This window comes from Chenopodium album, chromosome 24 (assembly GCF_948465745.1).
Source record: "Chenopodium album chromosome 24, dcCheAlbu1.1, whole genome shotgun sequence".
Classification (NCBI taxonomy): Eukaryota; Viridiplantae; Streptophyta; class Magnoliopsida; order Caryophyllales; family Amaranthaceae; genus Chenopodium; species Chenopodium album.
In genome coordinates, this window is record NC_137857.1 from 30,086,911 (window position 1) to 30,114,290 (window position 27,380).

Genomic DNA, 27,380 nt, shown 5'->3' on the forward strand with positions numbered 1-27,380 from the left:
ATGCATCCAATTTTTTTCAAAAAAAAAAGGCGGAATGAACATGTAGTTGTTCAGTAAAGAACATAATATTTTATAAGGAACATATAGCTATTTTATAAAGAACATCACATATAGTTGTTCTGTAATGAACATATAGTTATTTTGTAAAGAACATATAGCTATTTTGTAAAACAACATCCAGCTTTATTATTTCGTTGAATAAAAATAATATTCATTACATTATATTATCATGTTCTTTATTAATATTACGGATGTTCTTTAGATATATATAAAGAATATAATACACAGTAGAAGTTTTTTAAAGAACATCTAGCTTTTCAATTTTTAGATGAATTATTTGTGCCATAATTGAAGAGTTTTGGTAATTATTTCCTAATCAAAATTTAGATATTTGTATATTTCTTCATATTTTAATTTCACTTGTTTGAATTCTTTAGAGAGAGGAATAAAAATCTTAGAGAGAGAAGTAGAAAATTTGTAGAGAAAAAAAATTCTACTACGGAGTAATAGAAGAGTAAAAAGACAATGACTGTGCATTTAGATCGAGTTTCGTGGTGCTTTTGATCATTGGTTTGTTAATGGAGTGATTATTAGTGAAGGTGAATATGTGGATTTGTTAATCAATGATCGAAGGTAATTTTGAATGAAATTTTGTGTTTATTTTTCATTAATTGTGTTACTTTAGATTTGAACTAGAATATTTTGTAATCATAAAATTCATTGTTTATTTTCCGTTTTGAAATTTGATGAATTTGGATGTTGAATTTGAGAATAATGTGACAAAGGTTGAAGATGATGTTATTTATAAGATGTGTTATGTTCGTTGTTATATTAATAGCTCTTTTTTTTATATCTCTTATGTTCTTTTATTATATTCTTCATGTTATTTTAATTTTAGCTAAATGTTCTTTACATCTCTATATAATGCTCTTTCTGCTGTTTTTTTTAGAACGGATGTACCATGCGCATGGTACATCCGCCTCCACGAACCACTAATTGCCAAGTGGTGGCCTATACAAACGGAATTATATTCGTGATTCAATTTCATACTATCAATTTTAAACATATTCTTTTTGTGATTAGCGACCACATGGAGTTATCAATTTCATGGATTTTAAGGGCATGTTCACTTCAGCTTCATTTCAGTTTAGTTCAGTTCAGTTTAATTCAGCTCCAATCAGTTCAGTTCAGCTTCAACCAGTTCATTTTTGTTCAGTTCAGTTCTGCTCTTAATTTCCTTCTCTCATAAAATATTCATTTCAACTCAGTTCAAGTTCAGCTTCAATCAGTTCACTTCAGTTTAGCTCAACTCAGTACGTAAATGTGAATAGGCCCTAAATGGGCTATAACCATCATTGAAAAAAATTTGTGGTTGCTTTTGTCCTTCTCATCATAAAATTCCATGAATAATTTACAAGTTCCTTACTTTATCCCATGTCCCTTTTGATTCATTATCAATTTCACATCGATTGCCAAACACGTACACAGGTTTTGAATTGTTTTTAAGATTGCAACAATTTTTACTTGTTGCCTTTGTAAAACAGTTGTCTTATCTATCATTTTACTTTTGCTTTAAAAATTGTTGCTTTTGAATAAAATGTGTTGCCTTGTTAATAGACAATGGGAGGCATAAACTACACTGCATATGTGTTGCCTTAGCTAGAAAACAACATTTTTGTATATTAGGCAATGGTTTTTCACTACCCGTAGTTTAATTTTGTTATAGTGATAATCCAAATTTCGGAATCAATAAACTATGGCAAGAGTATTAGCAAATGAGTAAAACTTTACCCAGTAAATAGATGTTAAACACAGAGCATAAGAGATTAAGATTTGGGACGTCACATGTATTGTGTATCTATAAAAGCGACTAAAGTTGAAAATGAGGAGACATTCTTGACATTGTGACATAGTAAAAGTTCGTTGGAGAGGAGCACAAATATAAGAAATACTACATAATTAATAAAACCAATTAAATGTTGGTGTAATAGTTATTGGGACTACACTTGATTGAGAAGACCTGTGTTCGATCCCCCGCAACAACAATTGGGAGGAGACTAGAATCTAACCACCCAAAACCATACAACTTTTTAAATAAAGTGTAATATTATACTATCATCACTCGCTTAATTATTTGAAATAGTTACTAATCCTAACTCTGTTTTAACAGATCTTAACACTTATTCTTTTGCGCATATTATGTGGCAATGGGCCATAACAAGATCACGAATACAACAACAACAACAACAAAAAAGTGGGTGAACATAAGAAGGTAAAATTAAAAGGCGTAAATATTGTAGAATAAGTAGGGTGTATTATACTAGAACATTATGAACCATAGGCTGTATAAATTTAACAATTTGGACAAGGAGCAGGTCCATAACCACCACCGGAATACGGTGGAACGTAAATAGGACTACTTCTACCATTGCGCTGCATCCTAGATTCTGCAAAGCAAATACACATGTTAATATATATATGTTAATATATATATATATATATATATATATATATATATATATATATATATATATATTTATACTATATGTATAAATATGTATATATATATATATACATATACATATATATATACTTGTATATATATATGTATATGTATATATATATACATATATATATATATACATACATACATATATATATATACATATATATATATACATATATATATATACATATATATACATATATATATATATATATATATACATATATATATAGGGAGGGATTCGGTGAGAATAGACCCATATGTGAGAATTCATACTTATATGAGAACAGATTTTACATTTAGAAGATGTGAATAAAAGATTAGAACATACGAGTAATAATTTAGAACATGTGTCGCAAATAAATTTTTTAAACATATGAGTAATAATTTAGAACATTTATGTAAATAATAATTTTAAACATCTGATTTAGGGTCTGTTCATATTTACTGAATTGAGCTGAACTGAACTGAACTGAACTGATTGGAACTGAACTGAACTGAACTGAACTGATTGGAACTGAACTGAACTGAACTGAATTGAGCTGAAATGAATATTTTATGTGAGAGAGAAATTAAGAGCTGAAATGAACTGAACTGAACTGAACTGATTGGAACTGAACTGAACTGAACTGAAATTAAGTAAATGTTAACAGGCCCTTAAGAATAAGAATATGTGAGCAAAAATTTAGAACATCATACTTAACTTTCTGTACATAGCGTTTAGAACAAAATGCCTAGAAATTTAGAACCTAGACTCAATGATTCTTAACATATGAAATAGTTCTTAGAAGAATAAACTTAGCTTTTCAAAGTATAGTTTTAATTTGTCAAAAAAAATATATATAGTTTTAATTGGAACATGATGCATACTTAAATTTTAAGCCCTTGAACTCAAAAACAAATCTGAACATATATGCAATATGTTTTAGAACATATGTAACAGTTTTTAGAACATACTTAAAGTTTTTAGAACATAATCCGTTAATATTAAACACGAATTTAAATTCGATTTTTACAACGAATTGATTCGAAATCCATTTATTCTTGATTTCCAAGGTTAAAAAAAACATATGAATTGTTGTTTAGTTTCTTATATTCAATTAAAATTCCTTGAAATTTCAAATTCTAGAATTTGCCCAATTTGATTGATTTGGATGAAAAAATTTTGATTTCACATATTAAACTGTCAATTAAGCCTGGTTTTCCAAGCTTCACAACTTGAATTCTTGAATACAATTGTTCAAACGTTGATACAAAACACATGAAATTCTTGAGCATGTGGTGATGGTGGTCACGGAGAGGAGAGAGAGTGTTGGCCATGATGTCGGGGAGAAGAGAAAGAGTGATGGCGGTGGTGGTGACGGCATAAAGGCTATGGAACAGGCAGTGGTCGTGATAGAGGAACTAGAGATTGGATAGTGTTGTTGAGGAGAGGGGAGAGAATGTTGAGGTTGAATATGATGGGTTTAATTTATTTTCAAAACATCTACCTTAACATATTAGTACATAGATGTGTTCTCACATAAGAGAGGTGTTCTTACATGAGCCTCCCCCTATATATACATGGAGTAGTTTGCAATAGACACCTTTGATGATACTTTCAAAAAAAAAATCCTATAATGATACGGAGTAATTAATGCTTTTGAAGATATAATTTCCAAAATCTAAGCTTAAAAATTTAATATTATAAAAATAATACTACTCCGCAATCTGAATATCACTATTTTGGTTTGTTAACCTAAATTTTATTGCTTACTACTGGCATGAAAATTAATTAGACTCTTTTCTTCAAAAAAAGAAAATTAATTAGACTTTAGAATATGTATCCAAAAATAGAAACCGTGATCACAAATTCTTATTTTTCAAAAATAGTTATCTAAAGACTTAAAGTTTTTCTTGATTGGTTCTACTCAATATACTTTGATTTTCTTTTTAAAACAAAAATAAAAATAAATAAATAAATATTAAAAATAAAAATAAAAACTTTAAATAAAGTCTTTTCTTGGTTCAACTCAATAAACTACGGATATTGTTCAAATCCCTTAAAATAACGTCTATTGTTTAATTACCAACTGTATTTAGCTTTTCTCACAAGAATTTGGAGTTATTAATTAAAAATTGCAATAAAGTTGTAGAAATAGTGAATATAAAATAAATAAATTAATTTTTAAATAAGACTTCCGTTATTTTGAAACATAGTACTTGTAAGTTGTAAGAACATAATAATTGGTTGCTCATTCGTGTCAATGGTAGTCATAATTTTTCTTTAGCAACATCTATCTTTTCTATTTCACCCATGACCAACCCTCATATGCCCATAATTATATTGGTTGCCCTCAATTTTTTAGGCATATATTTTCTCTTTGTACGAATTGACATACTTCTTTCATTTCTAATTTATTGTCCTACTTTACTTGTGTCTGATTTTCAATACAGTATTTTTTTATAAAATTTCTCAAGCTATATATAACTTTATTCTAGTTTAATAAGAATTCCTTCCATCCTTTTATTAGAGTCACATTTCTAACATTTATTACTCACATAATAAAGAGAAATGAGACTCTAAGGATGGAGGGAGCTATATCCCTAAGGACTACATACATCAGTTCCTTAATTATAGGACAATCAAATAGAAATGGAGGTTCATTGTTAATTCAATCCATCAATACATGCTATAATTGAACCGAACGATAAATATGACAGTGGTTATTTTTATTTTTATTTTTATTTTTAAATAAAGGTAGGAAAAACAACTTAATATAAGAAGATATAAAAAATTAAAAAAAATGAAAAAAAAATATTAAAAAAACAATACATGTGTTCGGTGTTCCATGTGTAAATGACATAGCAAAGAATAAGAAGCTTACGTGTCTTTTGAGTTGAGATAGGCTCAGCCATCCGACGAGCTGAAACTACACAAGGAGTGAGAAAAAGAACAGCAAAGATGATGCCAATTAGAAAAACCTTTGAGGAAGCCATTTTTTGACTCAACTACTAAAACTTGTTTTTGCGTGTAATAAGAAGTACAAAAGTTGATCACTTATTTATAGTCAATTGTAGCCTCCAAGGCTGGGGCTGTGGTCAATAGCAATAATAAGATGGACTTGTTCGTTATGTCGCCAAAATAGTATTTGATCTAGCTATTGGAACATTTGTATAATAAGATCATGTTCACTTCACCTTAAAAAAGATAATACTAAGTAAAAATAATTTCAGTTAAGTAAAAATAAGTTCAGTTCAGTAAAAATAATTTCAGTTTAGTAAAAATAAGTTCAGTTTTGGAAAATTCAGTTTTCTTAAAGAAAAATTATAATAGAAAATTAGTAAAAATAATTTCAGTTTAATAAAATTAATTTAAGTTCAGTAAAAATAATATAAGTTCAGCAAATATAATTTTGTTTACCCCTTCAAAAAAAAAATTTATAATTTTGTTTTAATAAAAAGAATTTCAGTTCAGCAAAAATAAGTTGAAATGAACGGAGCCTAAATGTGCTTTTGGATTCAAAGCACATTTACGTTATTGGGAGTTGGAGAAATTAATGCTATGCTTTTTTTTTTTAGGGAAATACACAATTTTCTTAATTAGGCATTATAAATAAATGAAATGTAGCAATATTTGTAAATTAATTTACGTTGGTGTCTTTTGAGTAAAGAGACATGTGTTTTTGCTAGCTTTTCATGTACTTATTAGTAACGTAAGTAGTTGATTATGATTTTTACTGGTATACTCCCTCCATTTTTAAATACTTGCTCTATTTTTTATTTTCGGCCGTTTTAAAATACTTGCTCCATTTCCTTATTTAAAAGCCTTTTACAATATTTAATTTATTTCTCTAACCTAGTAGACCTTATATAAATCATATTTTATTGATTTCATATTCTCTCTCGTTCAATTCTCTTAGCTACTTTTCCTTTTTACAATTTTTTTATTCTTCCACCAACCCCACTACCTCTAAATTTTATTAAATCTCCAAATTCTCCTAAAACTTTGCGCATGGAGAAATAGGGTAACTTAAGTATTTAAAAACGGAGTGAGTAATAGTTCACATTGATGTATTTTGGTCTGTCCCATAATTTCGTGCTTGTACTCCTTTTTAGGTGTCCCAAAATGTTGTGCTTGTTTCTAAAATTAGCCCATATTTAATACTTACTCCCTCCGTCCCCGAAAGAACGACCTATTTGGGTTGATTACACGGGTATTAAGAAAGTTAATAAAAAGAAGTTAAAGTATATTGGAAAAATAATTTTACATAGGGTTTGTAAAAAAATAGAGAGAGAAAGTAATAAAACTACATGAAAAAATTAAATTTTTATATGGGGAAGCTAGTTTTGCACAAATATTGTTGCAAATTGGTGGGTGTTTTTAATGCAAATGGGTCATTCTTTTTGGGACTAAAATTAGGTCAAATGGGTCGTTCTTTCGGGGACAAAGGTAGTTTTTTTTATCTTTCCCATACAAAATATTCATATACCCAAAAAAATCATTACTTACTTTTTCTTTTTTTTTTCATACAATATTCTCTACTTTGTATCGTTTCCATACATTATTCTCTAATTTTTATCTTTCCATTAAAATATCTCCTACTTCCACCATTCTCCTTAATCGTGTTTTTAGAGCAATAGGCACGAAATAATAGGACGGAGGGAGTAACTTTTAAGGGAAACTCTTATATTTATATCACTCTTTCTCTATACATAGAAATAATTTCCTAATGTGAATGTATGATGTAAGATTAAAAAAACACCAATACATCATTAAGTTTGCTTTCTTTGAAAATAGTTTTTTAAAGAGTATTTCTCTTGGTTTTACAAACATTTATTCACAAACTTCTTGTACACCTAAATCAATTGGTCTGTTCTTTATATCTCAACTAGCTTAAGGCCTGTGTCATGCACGATAAGTCTAATTTTTGTAAGAATATCCAACAAATAAAATTTGATAAATCACACACATCAAATATAGAAATTATAATGTCATAATCTATATATATAGGCAAGCAAAAAATTAAACGAAAATGGATTTTTTAGGCTGCCTAAACCCGAGAATTTTTGTGCACGGGGCTTGGTTTGATCAGGTCTAGTGCTTATATTAGTAAACACTTATTTATTAATTAATTTTTAATAAACATCAAAAATTAATTAAACAATAGACTAAATTAATTGATATTTTACCTTTTCCTAGAATTAGATATATGAAATAATTGTCAAACACAATATTTATTTTATAGCTAGTTAAACTATACTCTATAAGACTTTAATTTATAATAATATTTAGTAGTAAAATTTCAGAAACAAAATTATAATTAATTTGAATATATAGTCATATTGAAATTGGAAAAAAAAAAGATGTTTTTTAAAAGTATTTTCTTTAACATCTATTATATGAATCAATTTATTACCCCTCAAAAAAAAAAAAAAAAAAAAAAAAAAAAAAGAATCAATTTGCTATTACCTTTTTTGACAAAATTTAATAATACTTCATTTGAAAGACAATTACAAAGGATTTTAAATAATTATTTAGGTATTGTGTATAGAAAAATTATGAACAAAAAAAAAGAATATATTTGTCATAAAGACAATCAAAATATTCGGAATAGTATTATTATAGAATTAAAATCAAATGTTCACAAAAAAAAAAAAAAAAAAAAAAAAGTTGTCATAAAGATAACATAAATATTTAAAATTTTATTATCATAGGAATAGAAAAGAAAATTAAAAAGGAAAGGGAATTTTGGAAGGAAAAAACAACACCAGGATGTGACACGTGTCACTCCCGATGTCTATTTTAGTATTAAGTTATTGATAGGTAAACATTTTCAAAGTAATTTGTATTTGTCGTGTACAGAGTCCTTTGAAAATTTCTTAATATTTGACGTGTGTTTTGTCTTATTTAATTATCTTAGGTAGACACTTGACATATTCATTGCGTTAATGTTTGAAAAGTTTGAACCTAAGACTACACTATTTCTTACCAAATAAAGTATCATATACAGTCTTGTTACATGCATCTATGCAATGTGCCTTAAAATTTAAAATACTCTTATATTTAATTTTAGACAAATTTGTCAAAAAAAAATCTTTTTTGTTAAAAAAAAACCCGAACTTAAAAATTTTTTTGTTCAAAGATTAGAAACCTAGTATCACTAATTAACTCAATTAACCTCTAATCTCTTCTAATTACTCTCTAACACTCACTTAACTACTACTCCCTCGGTCCCATAATTACAGGCAAATATACTATTTTAGGTGTCCCAAAATGTTCCTCCTATTACTAAAAATAACACCTAATCATTACTTACTTTTTCGCTTTTCCATACAAATTACACACTTATATAAACAATCATTACTTACTTTTTCTCTTTTTCATAAAAAAAATACACTTACCCAAAAAATCATTACGTACTTTTTAACTTTTCCATATAATATTCTCTACTTTTTATTATTCCCATACAACATTTTTCACTTTTTATTTTTTTCATACAATTTTCCTCTACTTTTTCCATCCTCCTTAAAAGCCGTACTTTTTAGAGTTATTTGCCTGTAATTATGGGACGGAGGGAGTAAATAATTAAATTAATTTATAAATTAAAAAAATTAACAACCACCACCACTTTAACCACCAACCCAACCACCTTCCTTTCTCTTCCCTTCCCCTGGCAGCCACTCCAACCACAGGTGACCCAACTCCACTGCCGCCGACCCCCTTCTCTTTCCCTCTTTTCACCTCAGCCATGAAAACCACCTCCAAACGCCCTAACCCCCACCTACGACCGACCCCCTCTTAAAGCCTAACCCCGACAAAATACCTACCCACCACCTCAGCCGCGAAAACCACCCCAACCACACCCACTCGATTGGAGTTCCCGAAATACCACCGCCCACAAACATCTATCTCGATCAGAATTCCCTCTTCTACTTCACTTTTTCCCTCTTCTTCAACCACCATCAACATTCAACCATTTACAATTATTCAATTTTGAAAACTCGAAAATGTTGCTTGAAAACATAGCGTTGAACATCGGAAATCGCCATTGACAGGGTTGATTTGCTTAATTTGTGGAATTTGTTGTTGATTTGCTCTTTTTTTGCTTTAGGTTTTGATAATCTTAAGGTGGGCTGTCGGGTTTAGCGTTTTGAAAGGGGGTTGGCCGGACGTGTAGTTGGGTTACCGGAGGTGGAGGGTTTAAGGTAGTGGCTGAGTTGGGGGAGGGGGCTGCTGCAGGGGAAGGGGAAAGGGAGGAGGGTGGCTGGTGGTTAGAGACTTAGAGTGGTGGTGGTGTTTTTTATTTATTTTTTAATTTATATATCAAATTGTTAAGTGAGTGTTAGAGAGTAATTAGAAGAGATTAGAGGTTAATTGAGTTAATTAATGATACTAGGTTTCTTTGAACAAAAAAGGGTTTTTCTACATCATAACCCTCTAACTTTTCGTTTTCTACGATGTGCCCCCCTTTTTGAGAAATCTACACTGTAACCTCAAAAAACATTTAGCTTCTATACGGTAACCTTGCCGTTAACAAATTCCGTTAGTGGAGCACACTCACCCCTTAATAATATTTTATTATCGATTTGCGTGTTGGAAATGGTTCCGTTAAAGGTTTTGGGGGCTATTTTGGCCCTAAAGGGTCCAAATTGAGCTAAGATTTGACAAAAAAAATGACACAAATGTCTTGTTTTGCGTATTAAATACGTAAACACGCAAATCGAGACATTTCTTAATATGCAAAACGAGCCATTTGTGTTATTTTTTGTCAAATCTAAGCCCTTTAGGAACAAAATAGCCCCCAAAACCATTAATGGGACCATTTCCAACACACAAATCGTTTAAAAAATATTATTAACTGGTGAGTGGGCCCCACTAATGAAATTAGTTAACGGCAAGATAACGGCAAGGTTATCATATAGAAGCTAAATGTATTTTGAGGTTACAGTGTAGATTTCTCAAAACAGGGGGCATATCGTAGAAAACGGAAAGTTAGAGGGTTATAATGTAGAAAAACCCAAAAAATTTTAAGTTCGCTTTTTTTTAACAAAAAAGCTTTTAAAAGGTTTTTTCTCGCAAAATGGTGCATTTAAAAGGTTTTTTTTTAACAAATTTGCCTTAATTTTATTTTGAGAAGGTATTACGTCTGTCCAGACTGACAAAATAGCGGATTTTTAATATCCTCTATTGCCCTTTTGATATCCTCTATTGGATTTTTGATATCCTCTATTGGCTTTTTGATATCCTTTACAAAATATCATACATATCCAATAACGGCCAATTAACGGATACAATCAAGCCAATAGATGATATCATCCAACCAATATAGAATATCAAAATCCGCATTTCGTCAATCCGGACTCGTCAGTCCGGATTGACGCAATAGTTTGTGTTTTATTTTATGGCCGTGGTTCTAATTTCTATAAGTCGTTTCTTTTTTTATATATATATTTTTTTATTTTTATAGTTTATTCTATACATCAATAGTTGAGTAATTTAAATCTGGAAATGCTATTCATGATAAATTTTTGAGCATGAGAAAATTATAATGGCCATTGGAGGAAAAAAAAAAAAGGTGTCATAAAAACTCACCAACTGCCAAGTTTCTTAGATACTCCACCAAGAAGTGACAATGTTTTTCGAGACATAAACTGCTGTTTAGATTCAATGTCCATTTGTACACATGTACTCCATACAATATTAAAATACTACCTCCGTTTCACATTTTTTGCAACTTTAAAGAGTGCACGGACTCTTAGGCAAAATTTGTTTGTGAGTGTAAGATAGAGAGAGAAAATTAAGAATGCATGTAATGAGGAGAGAGAAAGAGAGAAATGACAACCTAAAAAGGAAAGAAAAATTAGTTGCAAATAATGTGTAGCATCCATTTTTGGCAAAAGTTGCAAAAAATATGAAACGGAGGTAGTACAAAAGATATTATCACAAAGTATTGGTATTCCTTCACTTCTTTTTAATTTTTACATCTAGAATCAATTTATGGGTTTAAAAATTTTAAGCGTTATGTTTGAAAAGTGACAGTGGAAATATTGAACAAAAAGTTAACCATTTTATGATTTGATTCATTGTTTATGAAAGATGACTTTTAAGGTAGATGTTGTGGGAGACTTCCTAGAAAAATTCAGAATTCAAATGGATGTGAATGTAATGGATATTTCCTTGAAAAGTTCATTTGAAAATTCTTATACTAGAAACGAGAGAGAAAATTCCTAAACTAGTAATTGTTAGCAATGTAACATAAGATATTAACTAGATTTGAAAGTATGATATTCTTTTTTTTCTATCATGGGCAAGCTCCAATATTAAACGAGGTTTAATAATATCATAAAAAAATAGTCAAAAGAAACCTTTTAGAAGCTTCCTTTTGTGAAAAAAAAAAAAAAAAACATTTTAAATTAAAAATTCTCTGGCAAACCACTAACTTGCATTTTTTGGTAAGATGAAACCTTTGAGTATTATTCCATCATTGACTATCAGTTTTAGGCATTGACTTCTTTTTTTTTTTCGTTTATGTGCACACCCACAACTCCATAAATTTAGTCCACCTTCTCGAAGACCTATCGACACTCCCATTATCCACTCTAACCACCATAAATTCACCCCTACCCACTTGGAAAAACTCACACCCACTACCGATTTGCCACCCCTACCTTTTTGAATCTACTACCACTTTGAAATCCACCCCTACCTTTTTGAATCCATCCCCCACCCTAGAAAAAAAAAAGATCCAAGAAATAGAGGAGTTGAGGAAGTGCTCTAGTTGTGATGGTGGATTATTGGTTTGGTTGTAGAGGTGGAGATGGGTTTATAAGTGTAGGAAGGAGGTAGTGTTGGTGGTTTGTTTACAATTTTTTACACGTTTCCCTTTATTCTATCAGTCGGTTAAAACACAATTGACGATCTTAATCTTGACCGATTGAAATGTGACTTTAAAACAATTGCAATGGACGGCTTCACAAATAGGGTAAGTGTTTTTGAGATGGACTTCAGAATATGCATAAGGAACACTTTGGTAACGGTGTAAAAAGTGGATCGATGTAAGGAAAAAGTGGTTTTGGGAATTTGTTGACGGTGGTAAGAGACTATGATTTAACTAATTGTCAGAGTAAAGTAATTACTAAGCAAGCAATCAATTCAAATAATAAGTATCCTAATTAATCTAATGCAAATAAACTGAATAATATGGGAAATACTATGATAAAAAGCATCCAAGTTCCAGCATCACCACGAATATAATCAATATAATAGCCCTTTTACCCCTAACATATAATTTAATCAACAAGATCAAGGAAAAGCAATCCCTAGACAATTCTAAAGGTCTGTTTCGAGTTATCAATGACTTCCCTAATCACAATCAAACCTAAGTTTTATGGAAACATGCAAGTTAAGGACATTAAGCACATAATTCAGTTTCCTAATTATCCATTTAACTACTTCCGTGAAGAACTTCAAACCTTTAATTGATGTATTCAAATTCATTAAAACCCAACTCCTATTGTGATTAGAACAATGGTTTAATAACAATAACTAGTGTGTGGCTCGGGCGATGTCCCTAGTTGCTAGTTTGTATTTAACGTTCGATTAATTTTTGCTTAATGTATTGAAAGCCATCTTCAAAATTTAATATTTTGAAAATAAGATTTGTATTAGGAGAACCATATTCAATATTTGTAACAAAATTTAATACAGGTTGTAATAGTACAATTAAGGACGACTAATCATCTTATCCAAGTTAATTATAATTTTGTAAAATAGATTTACAAGATATATGGATAGCTAAGGCGGTAAGACTTGCATCATAACACTTGTTGGTCTCAAGTCCAAGTCTTGATATAAGCATTTTTTAGATGTCAAATCTAATTCGTGTTGTGAAGATGACGTGGCATATTTATAGTATTTAAAGACATGACATGTGGCATAAATTGATGACTTGGCATGTTTATAGAGTTTAAAAGGGTGACATGTGACACGTATTTTGTTTTAGGAACGCTTTTTAATATATAAATATAGATAAATATAGATAATACTAATTATCCATAACTTAGTGTTGCCATAAGCACAATCAATAATAAAGCATGTCAATTGCAATTATTATTGGAGAATTAAAAGATCAGTTAATTCATGCATCTATCATATTCGATTTTCGCTAAATCTCGGATTGGAAAGCTACTCACGCATCTTAATGAAATCAAGGACGAAAGAAGCTAAGACATGATTAACATTAATATCAAAATAAGAGAAGAAAATAATACATGAAATTAATAATTATATGAATTAATGCAATCTTAAATCTTTTAAACAAAAGGCCCTAGAATTAATGTAAAAGAATGTAATACAATACTCTCTAAATAATGTGTGGAAGTGATAAATAAAAGACTATCTAAAACCTATTTATATGCTAGGAAAATAGTAATCATCTTCTTTTAGGATTACGAATCCAAAAACCCCATATTGGAGCTTAATTTTATCAATAATTAGTAGGCCGAAACTAAGCTAGGCTGCAATAATATAGAGTCGTGAGCTGCAGTACTGTTGTGGAGTAGGTTGCAAGCTATATGTGTCTCGCTCCTTTGTAAAGTGTGCCGCACGCAAGCTGTAGTATGTCGTGGTAGGCCGCAAGCAGGTTGCGAACTAGTTTGCCCTTTATGCTTTATAGCTCTTCCAACATACTTCCTCCGTTTTCTTTTAGATGCAACACACCCTTTAACGCGGTAATTAAGAAAAGTGGGGCTTACATGATATAATAAACTTTAAAATAGGATGAGTGGTTGTTAGGAGTGTAATTTAGTGGACCATGTGCTAAATAAGGGAAATGGTATAGTTTTTCCCTAAAGTAACTTTCCTTTTATAGTGTGTTGCAAGTATTGTGACATTTTCTTTTTAAGGAAGTGTTGTAACTAAAAGAAAACGGAGGAAGTATTAACTCCAACTTCGTTGCTAACTCTACATACTTTTCAAGAAAAACCCTACATAAACAAGGAAAAGTGAACACTCTGACCCTAAATCAGGGTGGGGTGATAATCCGCATCAAGCAAAGGACCAACAACTGTTCTCACAAACTAACACAAGTCTTTCCAGTGCATTTCATCCTCACTCATGTGCACCCTGGAAAAACTTTTTAGGAGGTCACCCATCCTAAGACTACTCCTCCCAGCTAAGCACGCTTAACTAAGATGATAGCATATGAGTTCCTTGAAAGAAAGATGCATCTTGTTGATATGAGTAGTATGTTAAGTTCCTTTAAAGCAATCATGATGGGTATTACAAAAAGAACCTATGGAGATGAGTAATAATATATAGTAAAATGATGCTCAAATAATTAAATGTAAGGAGAAAGTATGACAAATATATATCATACTTCCTCCGTTCTTTTTTACTTGATCCGCTTTGACTTTTACACTATTCATCACCCCTCCTTTGACCGTCTTTTGTGAATAATTTATAAGGAAAAACATATTCATGTAAGATCTTTTTGAATTCGTCTCAATAAATACTATCATAATATGTTACAAATAGTATGTAAGTTATAGCATTGTCAGCCCATTATTCTTATTTCTTGAGCCATTTAAGCCATTTCATCAAAAGCACAGCCACTTTAATTTATCTTATCCCAATTCAAAATCCACACCCTTTAAATGTGGCATAATATTATCAACCCAATTTTAAGACACATAATTTATATTTAAATCTTGTATGGATTAATATCCCAAAAAATAAGTTTCTCAATGATATATCATAAGCTCAATTAAAATTTAAAATAAAGGGGATATGAGCAAAAATCTAAACTTAGTTTGAAATCGACACCCTTACACTATTTTGGCTATATTATAAAGTCTAGAAATGATATTGACTAGATTTTAATTAGATTACAAAGTAGACTTTCATTCATAGTTTTTTGAACGTATATATTATTTACCTTATTCTGAGTTCCACATCAAAACTTATGATAAAAACAAAACGTACAAAAGCTTGGAAAACTATACTGTCGCGCCACACCCGTTTTATTTTGAGACATTACAATTTTGACGTTTTTTCGTGCCACTACCATTCTAGTGTGGCACTACAATCTTTTGTTTGTCACAACAATTTGAAAAACCTGAAATTTTGAAAAGTATTTGTCGAGCCAGACGAATTCATCATGTCACGACAGTTTTCATCGTGGCGTGATGATTGCTAATGTGGTCCAACGGTTAGTTTTCCATGAAAATTTTAAGGTACAGAAGCCTGTACCTAGCTAGCAAGGTACAGATCGACAAAAAACGCGGAAAGAACATGTAATAGTTTTTTAAAGAACATATACTGTTTTATAAAGAACATCCAATTTTATGTTTTTTATACATCTAAGAACATCTATAATATTTGTAAAGAACATGAAAATATTATGTAATGAGCATTATTTATGTATATTCACCATAATTTTTTTTTAAAAAAATCAAAGAACATTTTACAATAAGTAATTAACATTATATCACAAATAAAAGTACATTACACTGAAAATTAAAGAACATGAACATATGTTCTTTTCACTCTTTTTTAATATAAATATGTTCTTTTTACTTTCTTTTTTTTTTGACGAGTTTTTCTTTAAATATGTGTTCATTACTTTTAAATAGTATGTTCTTTTCATTACAACGGTATGTTCTTTACATGTGTGTAATATGTTCTTTTCGCGAAACGGCTGTACGATGCAAGGTACCCACGCCTGTGGGAACCACACATTGAGTTTTCCACGTTAATTAAATATCCTTTTAAATATCCATATTAACCATATAAATTGCCACAACATATCATTATTATCTTGCCCTGGTGAAAATCGATCGTCATGTCACAACATGGACCTATTAAGCCAAAACGTCCTGTAATTCTGAGACGTCGATGATCCGGCACAATTTTTCGGCAATAGAAACAACATCCTCCCGCTCACAAATTTTGCAACGACAATCAATAAATCAACCGATATAATTTGCAGAAATTGAACACTAATACATGAAACTGATGTAAATTCAGAGAAATTGAAGGAAAGAAAATACCTTACAAGTTTATGATGAGCTTCATCAAATTGATTCTAAAAACTCCGCCATCACCATTACCTCCGTCGCCGTTCATCGCATCTTCACTCTTCTTTTTCCCTTTCTTAAGTCAAAGTCAAAAGGGTGAAAATCCTTAAAAGACTGTCATCACCACCCCTTCATCAAGAAATAGTTTGATCAATCAATCGAATATGAGAAAATTAACTAATTAAGAAGATTAACCAAAAAAACATAGCACAAAAAAGGATTAGTGGACTTGTATGAAAATTAAATCTATACCCTAGATTTGTCAAATTGATATCAGCTGATTATAAAAAAGGATATAGGTGTTATTACCTCAAGAAGCTGCTTTAATGAAGGAAATTGGACCATAATCTCAGACCGAACAAGGAACCTCAAAGACGGCCTTGATTTGCTGGCACAGAGGATTTTTTTTTTCAAAAAAAAATTCGAATCAACTGGTGTTATTTTTTTAAAATAAAAGGTGTTATAGAATTTTTTTTTTTTTTTTATTCAGAAGAGGACCAAGCTAAGATAAAAGAAAAATACAACTAAAACAAAACTAAAGCAAAAAACAAGGCGAAAAACAAAAGCTACTACAGAGGGATAAAGCGTGGCATTGCCACACCCCGAGAGTCCTCCTCTATAATTCTACTAAGCTCTACCGGAAACTATTAAAATTTACTAACTGTGAGTCTTGAATGACACCGCGGTTGGCCAACCAATCCGCCGCCCGGTTGCCTTCACAATACATGTGAAACACCTTAGCATCCCAACTCGAATCACTTATCAGTTGCTTACAATAGCTTATATCATGAACATTCTCACCTCTAGGGATTTCCCTGCCTTGTAAAGCTTGTACACACGCTAGATTATCCATTTGGATTTCTAGCTTAGTAATTTGCAAATTCTTTGCCATTTCTAGTCCCCTTGCCAAAGCTAGGACCTCAGCTTGAGCAATAAACAAAACTGCTAGCAAATGCTATAACATACCTACCAGTGTAATCACGGATTACTGCTCCCCCACCAGCAGGTCCAGGACTTCCTTTGGCTGCTCCATCGCAGTTACGGCAGTACCAATCATAGTCAGGTGCCTTCCAAGATATATGTGCTTTCACCTTTCTTTTTGTTGCTTTGTTGTCCTCTTCCATGTCACTTCTAAGAGCCCTTCTTGCCTCTTCATATCTCACCTGAAGGAAAGCAGCAAAGTCTAGAGGTAACTCATCCCTACGATTGAATACATAGCAGTTCCTCCAACGCCATATCCACCACACCACAATCCCAAAGTAAATCACCCAGCTCTCTTCATCTTCAGCATCAGGGTCTTTGAGGTTCTTTGTGATCAACTCCATGATATCTCCTTGAAAGAAACTTTGAGCAATATTAGGAGTAAGAGTCTTGCTCCACACCACTCTTGAAATTGGACAATTACGCAAAATATGGATATTACTCTCCTCACTTCCTCCACAAATGTAACACTTTGGATCATTTGTAAGCGTGCGTTTAAACCTATTAAGGTTCCCAAGGATTCGGTCATGACATGCCAGCCACAAAAACGCACGAATTCTCTGCTGTAATGGAGCTTTCCACACTGCTTCTTTGCATTCTTAATTCAACACCTCTGTCTCGTGCTTCATGATTCAAACAATAGGTTTTAATTTATTGAAAATTTCCCATTCTTCCCATCCTTCCAATATACTAGATCTCCAACATTAGGATCAATTTGCAGCACATGGTTCTGGATTAACTTCAAAGTATCCGCTTCTAAGAAAGGGGAAAACACATTCCACCTCCGACCTTCCCCTTCTTCCTACATGTCATTTACAGTAGCACATTGCAGCTCCTCTAGAATAAGTTGAATAGCACAGTCTTTGAGGGGTTTATTAGAACACCATATATGATCCCAGAATCGAGTACTTACCCCATTCCCTATAGCGGTCCGATTGCCTTCCTTAATGGCTTTAGCATTCTCCGTTATTCCACTCCATACATTGGACATACCAACCTTCGGCTCAATTAACATGTCTAGATCACATCTTCCTTTACAATACTTAGCCCGGAGAACTCTTGCCCATATAGCATTTGGTTCCGCTAAAATTCTCCAACAAAGTTTGGTTAGAAATGTCGCATTAGCTTGCTTGGCAGAAGTAATCCCAATTCCTCCTTGATCAATCAGACATTGTAGCTTCTCCCATGATAACAAATGCACTTTCCTATGTTCATCATCACCTCCCCATATAAAGTGCCTCGCCTTTTTGTCAATTTCTTCACATATGCCTCGAGGAATCTTAGCAGACTGCATCGAATAATATGCCATGGTTGAAAGCGTCGACTTTGCCAATGTTGTTCTCCCCGCTAATGATAAATATTTGGACTTCCAACCGGCTAGCCTTCTATCAATTTTTTCACATAGATGGCTAAAGGTCTCCATGGTGACACGACTAGTCAAGGTTGGCATCCTCGAGTACATCCCCAAATCCTCTGTTTTTTCCATTTGGAGAGCTGAACTAATTTCAATTTGGGCAGCCTCATTCATGTTTTTCGAGAAATAAACTCTCGATTTAGCCAAGCTAACCTTTTGCCCCGATGCCTTACAAAAATGGTTCAAGCATTCATGAATAACCATTGCTTGCTCCACACTTGCTTTTGCAAACAAAATTATGTTATCCGCAAAGAAGAGGTTCGAGAGAAGAGGCCCATCCATACTTGCTCGAATCGGCTTCCATCTCTTTTGCTCAATCTCTTCCTCAATTATTTGATAAAATCTCTCCATACACATCACAAAAAAATAAGGCGAAAGTGGGTCCCCTTGCCTTATTCCACGACTCGGTTTAAAACTTTACGTCGGTTCACCATTCTAAAGCACTTGGAGCGAAGACGAAGTCACACAGTCCATTATCAACTCTATCATGAATGTTGGCATATTCATTTGCAACATTGTGTCACGGATGAACGACCATCTAAGCCTATCATAGGCATTTTAAAAATAAATTTTTATGGCCATATAACCCTTTACCCCTTGCTTTCTTCGCATGGTATGAATCACCTCTTGAATGATCATAATATTGTCGGTTATTTTCCTCCCCGTGACAAAACTTGCCTGAGTGTTTGAGATGATATGCAGCATCACAATCTGCAATTTGTTTACCAACACCTTCGTGACTATTTTATAAGCCACATTGCACAACCCTAATGGACGAAACTGGGAGGCAGTCTCGGGTTGCTCAATTTTAGGTATCAAAGCAATGAATGTTTCATTGAAACGTTCTGGAAAGGCTTTTCCTTCAAGAACCGGGATTAAAGTGTTGTAAATAGAATTCGCCACACAATTCTTCAGATAAAATAGTGCTTGAAATCCATCAGGCCCCGGAGCTTTCAAGGCACCTATGTCTTTAGTAACTTGCTCAATCTCCATTCTCGTGCAAGGAGCTGTCAAAGCACTCCAATCTTGACTTGACAACTCTGGGAAAATATCTTGAGGTAAATCAAACACATCCGGATCTCCTTCCTCCTTGAACAGGTTCTCGAAATAATTCACCACTTGGTTTTTTATTTCGACTTTATCATGAGTCCATTGTCCATCTTCATTCTTTAAATCATTAATTTATTTTTCCATCTTCTAACCACCGTACTCAAGTTAAAAAAGGTTGTGTTACGATCACCATTTTTCAACCAATCCACACGAGATTTTTGATACCACAAAATTCTTCTCGTTCCAAAATCTCTTCCAGTTCTCTTCTCAAAATGCTTTCCAATTTGATAAGCCCCGTATCAGCCTTAATTTAAAGTTTCTTTTGAACTCCTGCAATACGAGCCAACAAAATTTTTTTTTTTAAAGATGTTTCCAAAAACCTCTTTATTCCAATTTTGCAAATCCCTCGACAAGCTTGCTAATGAGTTCATCAAATTCTCCTCCTTGTTCCATTTTTCAGCCACGAATGATTTAAAATTTCATGAGTAATCGAAGTAGCTTGGAAACGAAACGGCCGATGCAAAGCTTGCATTGGTATAAACCCATTCGGTGACACAAAAATTGGACAGTGATATGAGAAAGCAGCCGTTAAGTGCTTCATCGAGGCCTGATTAAAACGCATAGCCCATTCTGAATTACACAAAGCTCAGTCAAGACGAGCGCTTTTCCTGTTTCAAGAGATTTCCCCCTTGCCCAAGTATGTGCTGCTCCTGAAAATTCAACTGCTAATAGGTTCAGCTCTTCAATCCAGTCATTGAATAATCTTGAGTGCCTATTAGTTTCATTGCACGATTTATTTCTCTCTGCCGAAGATCTAGTATCATTAAAAACCCGTGCAATAAGCCAAGGCTTATTTTGAGTAGCTGCAAAATTCTTAATTTCCTCCCATAGGTCTTTCCTTTTGGCATGGTCAAAACTTGCATACACCGTCGAGAAATACCAGGAGATCGAGCCAACTCTAGAAACCTCCATCGTTATGTGTTAATTATGCTCCAAAATAGGACTAACTGTTACGCAATCAGACCTCCAATATACCCAAATTTCACCATTGAAACCAGCTACATCTACTCTCGAATGACCATCATAGCCAAGAATAGAAGCAATCTTCACAGCTTGTTCTCCCCCCATATGAGTCTCGACAAGAGTTAAGACATCTGGTTTGTTGAGCCGAACCAAACCCTTTAGACTATTGACAAAATTGTTACTCCCAGCACCCTATACATTCCATACCATGCACGTAATAGGTTGGGTATCTGGACTTAAATTAGGAATGCTCTCTTCCATAGATAACGGAATTTAGGGAAGGGTTGAGACATAGGCTTGTCTGATTAACGTCAAAAGACATTGAACTTCATTGGGAATTTTCAAAGTTACCACCAAATCCGTGGGTTTCGAAATTGGTGGTAACCATGAGTCCATCCGGATCTCCATTATATATACTATTGAGCACATGATAACTAGATAAGGTTCCTCCATCGGGGTTCCAGCACATATTGTTTTCTCCGGGGGAATGCACAGTTTGATCGGGTATGGAGTTCGATACATGAGTATGGCTTACTTCTTGCGTCTCACTAGTTTGTACCTGGCTGCTAACGGCTTGTGTTTGCTTTGTGATGGCTTGTTATGTCTTCTCATTCACCACCATAAACTCACCATTCAAATTTTCCTTCCCTGTGTTCACTCCAAATTTGGTCAAAGGATGTGCCCCCTCACTAAAATTTTTTATATCTTCTAAAGGGACATTGTTATCTTTCACAAAAGATTTTTTCTTTTCTTGATATATTTTTATTTATTGTTTCTTGAATTTAGGAGTCGTTGATTTTCAGAATTGAGATTTTCTTGGAACTTCGGGAAAAAAATCTTGCCTTAGAATATTCTGTTGTGAATTATCCCCTAAATTGATAGAAATATCATTACTTCCAAGTTTATCATGATTCTCCTCCAAAATATCTTCCCCCTCCTTATCTCCTTCTAATTTTATCTCATTATTTCCCACATCTTACGCAGTAAGATATTGAATCTTGACACCCCTCCTAAGAAATCTCCATCAGTTTTATTCTTTTTATTTTTTCCTAAATCACCCCTTGTTCGAGTTAACTCACTGTGACTCTTCTCTGCCACCCGAGTTGGAATCACATTGTTCTTTTCACCACCATTAGGAGGTTTATCTGGCTTCAAAGGTTTCCTCCTTCCTGGTTTTTTGACGAGCATCCAGGATCCAAAGTGTTCATTTTTTTCAGGTCTAGGCACATTATTATGCAAAGGATTTTCATGTATCACCATAGTCGAATTATTTCCATCTAGTTTCAGTAAAGGACATTCATCCTCAATGTGGCAAAGATTACCACAATTGAAGCATACCATACGGATCCCCTCATATTGGACTCTCAAAATTCTCCCCTTCAACCAAAACTTTGACAGCAAGGTTTTGATAGATCAATTTCAACACTCAAGTGTGTGAATTGTCCACTCTCCGCTTGAGCAGTATTCTTATCAACACGCAACACTTTACCAATCTTTGATCCAATTTTGTTCAAAAAATTGATATCGAAATATTCCACGGGCAAATTTAGAATGCGAACCCAAGCTGTGAGTACTTGAATGGGTGATTCATCTGGGACAAAATTAGGAACCCACTTCCTAATTGTTAAATAATTATCATCCAATAGCCAAGGTCCTTGAGTAAGAACATAATTGTAGTCAGCCTCACTTGAAAATCTTGTTATATAGTAATTGCATCCTATATATGTGAGTGCAAGCTTTCCCCTTATGTTCCATTTCTTCTTCAGCCTTCTCATTAATCCCATGTATCCAATCTTGCCGCTGAACATCTAAATTATCAGAGAAGTTTTCCATGGCTTCCTAAGTTGTCTCTTCTCAACTTTTGTGAGTTGAATAACAGGGCAGCGCTCATCATTCAAGATTTCCTCCGGGGCTTCCTCATCATCTGAAATTACTTCCTCCTCTAATTCATCATTGATGTTCACCATATTGGATCCTGCAGTTCTGTTTCTGTCTTCCTTCATCAAATCTCTGAAAGAAATTCTTGTCCCTTGGGGAACTAATGGCGAAGGCACCATCTCTTTATCAGCATTTATTTCTAAATTTCCTGCATTTCCATCCTGAATTTCAATCATGATTATCTGTTTGATTCTCCTTTGTGAAAAACAGATGATTTATTTTTCTTTTTGGTTTTTTCTTGGATCGATCTAACAGATCGGTTTCCTCTCTTGACCGGAGAATTTCATCGCCAGAAAAAGGGGTTTCCATCAAGAGAGTTTTTTTGGCTTTAGATATGAAAGTCAAAATGTGGTGTTATAGTACTCTAATTGATACAAATGCAACTTCAGTACCTTAATTGATATTTTTTGCAAAGTTTAGTATCTAGAAGTGTATATAAATTTTTCGACGACAATAAAGCTAGTCACAATAAGAATCGAGGTGGCCTATACAAGCGGAATTGTATTCGTGATTCAATTTCATACTATCAATTATAAACATATTCTTTTCGTGATTAGCAACCACACGGAGTTATCTATCTCATGGATTTTAAATGGGCTATAACCATCATTGATAAAAAAAAAAAAAAAAAAAAAATCATGGTTGCTTTTGTCATTCTCATCATTAAATTCCATGAATGATTTACAAGTTCCTTACTTTGTGCCATGTCCCTTTTAATTCATTATCAGTTTCACATCGATTGCAAAACACGTACACACGTTTTGAATTGTTTTTAAGATTGCAACAATTTTTACTTGTTGCCTTACTTTGTAAAATTGTTGTCTTATCTATCATTTTACCTTTGCTTTAAAAATTGTTGCTTTTGAATAAAAATGTGTTTCCTTATTAATAGACAATGGGGGCATAAACTACACGACTGTATATGTGTTGCCTCAGCTAGAAAACAACATTTTTCTGTAACACAAACTTTTTATTAATTATAGTGAAAATCGGAAGAAAGAGGTTGGTGGCCCAAAAAAAATTCTTATTTTCTCTCTCCTCCTATTCAACTCTGTGGTGTATCAAGGAATTTCGAACCATGGGTTCGATATCTTATAAAAAACGATGATCATATATCAATTAAATATTTAATACATAAGTTCAAATTTTGTGACTCAATGTCCGCATCATCAATAGGAGACACAATATCTTCTTCTATTGCAGAATTCCTTGAACTAGGTGAAGAACAAGTAGAGGACATTTGCGACTTCACGGTACATTTTCAAAAAGACACTAACTCATGGTATGTTGGTAACAAAGGCTCTACAATCTACAATAATACGCAAAAATTAAACAATTAATTATCTAAACAATCTAATAATTGTTATTTCAATTTTAAAAGTGTATACTAGTTACAACATTACTACTTTATAAATCTACTACTTTTTAAGTATAATTCTATTGCAAAAAATTATATTACACATAAAACAAAAATCCCAAATGCCAATAAACACATATTTGACTATATAAGCTTCTTCTAATTATCAATTAAAAGACCAAGTAAACAATTTTAAATTCTAAGTTTCTACAATTCAATTTGTCAACAATTCAAGTATTCAACAACATATAAAAACCAATTAAACTAATAAGTAATTAATCTAATTATCACTAAATAAGAAATGTCCATATTTTGGTTTTTAAATGTTATTCTGAAATCTGAATGTAAGGCGAAAAAAAAAAGAAAAAAAAACAGGAAAAAAAAAACCAAAAATGAGGGTAGAAAGAATCGAACCCAAGAATTATGAGGAACACGCTGCCCTAATAGCGAGCTCCATACCAATGCGCCATACATACGAAACAAATTATTTACCTCACAAAAATGGTTTTAACCTTTTTTCACTACTAGAAAACAGCTAAATAACGACGGAAATTTTCCGTCGGAAACACCCTGTTTTCCGTCGGAAAACGCGTTTCCGACGGAATTCCGTCGGAACTAGTTGTCGGAAAACTGTTCGTAGGAAAATGGGCTTTTTCTGACGGAATTTCCGTCGGAAACACTATTCCGACGGAATTCAGTCTGCCGGAAAATATTCCAGGTCCGAGAAAGTCTGTCGCAAGTTTCCGACGGACTGAGTTCTGTCGGTATGTTGCGACGGAATTTCCGTCGGAAAATTATTTTAAAAAAACAAAAAAAAAGGCCTCGCACCACCCTACCACCAGCCCACATCACCAGCAACCACCCTGCACCACCAGACGGCCAGACCCCACTGCACACCCTTTTCCCACCTTCAAACATCACCACCAACACCCACAGCAACCGTTTTCCCACCTTCAAACACCACCACCGACACCACCGACACCCACACCAGCCACCAATCCATCTTCAAACACCACCACCGACACCCACCCTAGCCCCTTTCCACCTTCAAACACCACCACTCCAAAAATAAACCCCAAAAAACACAAAATTTAGCAAAAAAAACCGAAAATAACCCATAATCGAAAATCAACCCAAAAATACGAAAATTGAGACAAAAAAATCGAAAAACACCACACAAATAAATCAAAACCAATAGATCTACAAATTTAGCACGAATTTCATCAAGAAAATTAAAAAAACGATAATTAAACCACAAAAATTAAAAGAAATATATAATTATACAATCATCTAATAAAATTTATAAATTAAAATTACAATTACATAGAAAATTAACTAGATCTATGCGCATGTGGTAGTCCTTCTTTTGGTCGCCGTTGTTGTTGTGGTCGGCTGGTCGTCGGTGTTGTTGTAGTCGTCGTTGTATGTTGTGACGGTGGTTATCGTGTTGTTGTTGATGATGGTAGGGGATGAAAGAGGAGTTGCGACGGTGATTATGGTGTTGTTGTTATTGATGGTGGTAGGGGGTGAAAGAGGAAAGGAGGGATGAGGAGAGAGAAAGAGAGGAAAGAGAAGACGAGAGAAGGGGAGGACGGAGGGGATGATAGAGAGAAAGAGAACAAAGGAAAGGAGGAAGGTTGAGGAGAGAGAAAGAAGAGGAAACAGAAGTAAGGGGAAATAAGGGGGTGGAAAGGAGTTGTGTGTTTAGGGTTAGAATTAAATTTATATTTTGCATTTCCTTTTTTTTATAAATTACATGTTTCGACGGAAATTTCCGTCGAAAATTTCCGACAAAATATTTTTCCGTCGGAAATGATCTTTTCCAACGGAATATTCCGTCGGAATGTCCAATTATTCCGACGGATTTATTTTCCGTCGGAAATTTCTGACGGAATTTTTAAATTCGTCGGAATTGTCCGACGGAAATTAAATCCGTCGGAAATATCGAGTTTTCCGACGGATTTTCAGGTCCGTCGGATCTGGTCCGTCGTTATTTGACCTGATTCTTGTAGTGTTTTTTTTAATCATTTAAATAAAAAAAATTAAAACCGGTAATTTTTTTGCAAAAAATCTGTGGGTTTAATGAACCCCCTTAAACGGTTGAACCCCCCTAGATCCGTCCCTGATTCAACTGCTTCTCTTTCTTCTTCAATCTTCTTTTTCTTTGTCCTCTACTTCTCATCTTCTTTATTTTTTCTCCCTCCTCTTTTGGTGATTTTCATTTTTCTGTTCACTAGTTGAATTTTACTCTATGCGATCTTTAATTCTCGACTTTAAAGTTGATTATTTACTCAAATTTTTTTTTCAATTTTGTTAATTTTTAGTGTTTCGATTTTTAGGATTTTCGCCGTTTCGGATATTTTGTAGTTTCTGCAATGGTGAAGAAGAATAGTTTGAATTCTGGAGATGATGATGTCGATGTTTCTGCTCTAGGTTAATGTTTCTACTCTTTTATGTAAAATTTTCGTCGCTTTGCACGGTGAGATGGTCGGAAATGGTGGAATCGGCAATGGTTTCAGTGCTATCAGCGTCACTAGCAGTGGTTTCGGGCAACAACTTTTGATTTGTTTGAGTGATTGTACTGTTTTTTCATAACTATTGTTAATTTTGTGCTTATTTTTGTTGATTTTGATACTCTGTTTTGCATATGTAGCTTAATTACTTTTGTGAAAAAAGGTCACTTTTGTGAAAAAAAAAGGCCACTTTTGTGAAAGAAAATGGTCACTTTTGTGAAAAAATAAAAGGGTCACTTTTGTAGAAGAAACAGGGTCACTTTGTTACAAAAAAAGGTCACTTTTCGCAAATTGTTCGATGTACAATAAAATTACTGTAAATTGGGGGCATGCAAAAGGGATTGTTTTTTATGTTAGGCAATGGTTTATTACTATTACCTTTGTTTAATTTTGTTGTAGTGATAATTCAAATTTCGGAATCAATAATCTATGGCAAGAGTATTAGCAAATGAGTAAAACTTTACTCAGTAAATAGATGTTAAACACAGAGCTTAAGAATTTAAGATTTGCGACGTCACATGTATTGTGTATATATAAAAA

At 33.0% G+C, this 27,380-nt stretch overlaps 1 long non-coding RNA gene across 1 annotated transcript; it reads right to left on the reverse strand.

The window, feature by feature from the left end:
• Positions 1 to 2,294: 2,294 nt before the first annotated feature.
• Positions 2,295 to 5,510, reverse strand: LOC145612586 (uncharacterized). The gene is made up of 2 exons (XR_014106649.1): positions 5,374 to 5,510; positions 2,295 to 2,447 (listed from the first exon to the last, which is right to left on the reverse strand). It is a non-coding gene; the product is annotated as an uncharacterized LOC145612586 (long non-coding RNA).
• Between the last annotated feature and the right edge of the window lie 21,870 nt (positions 5,511 to 27,380).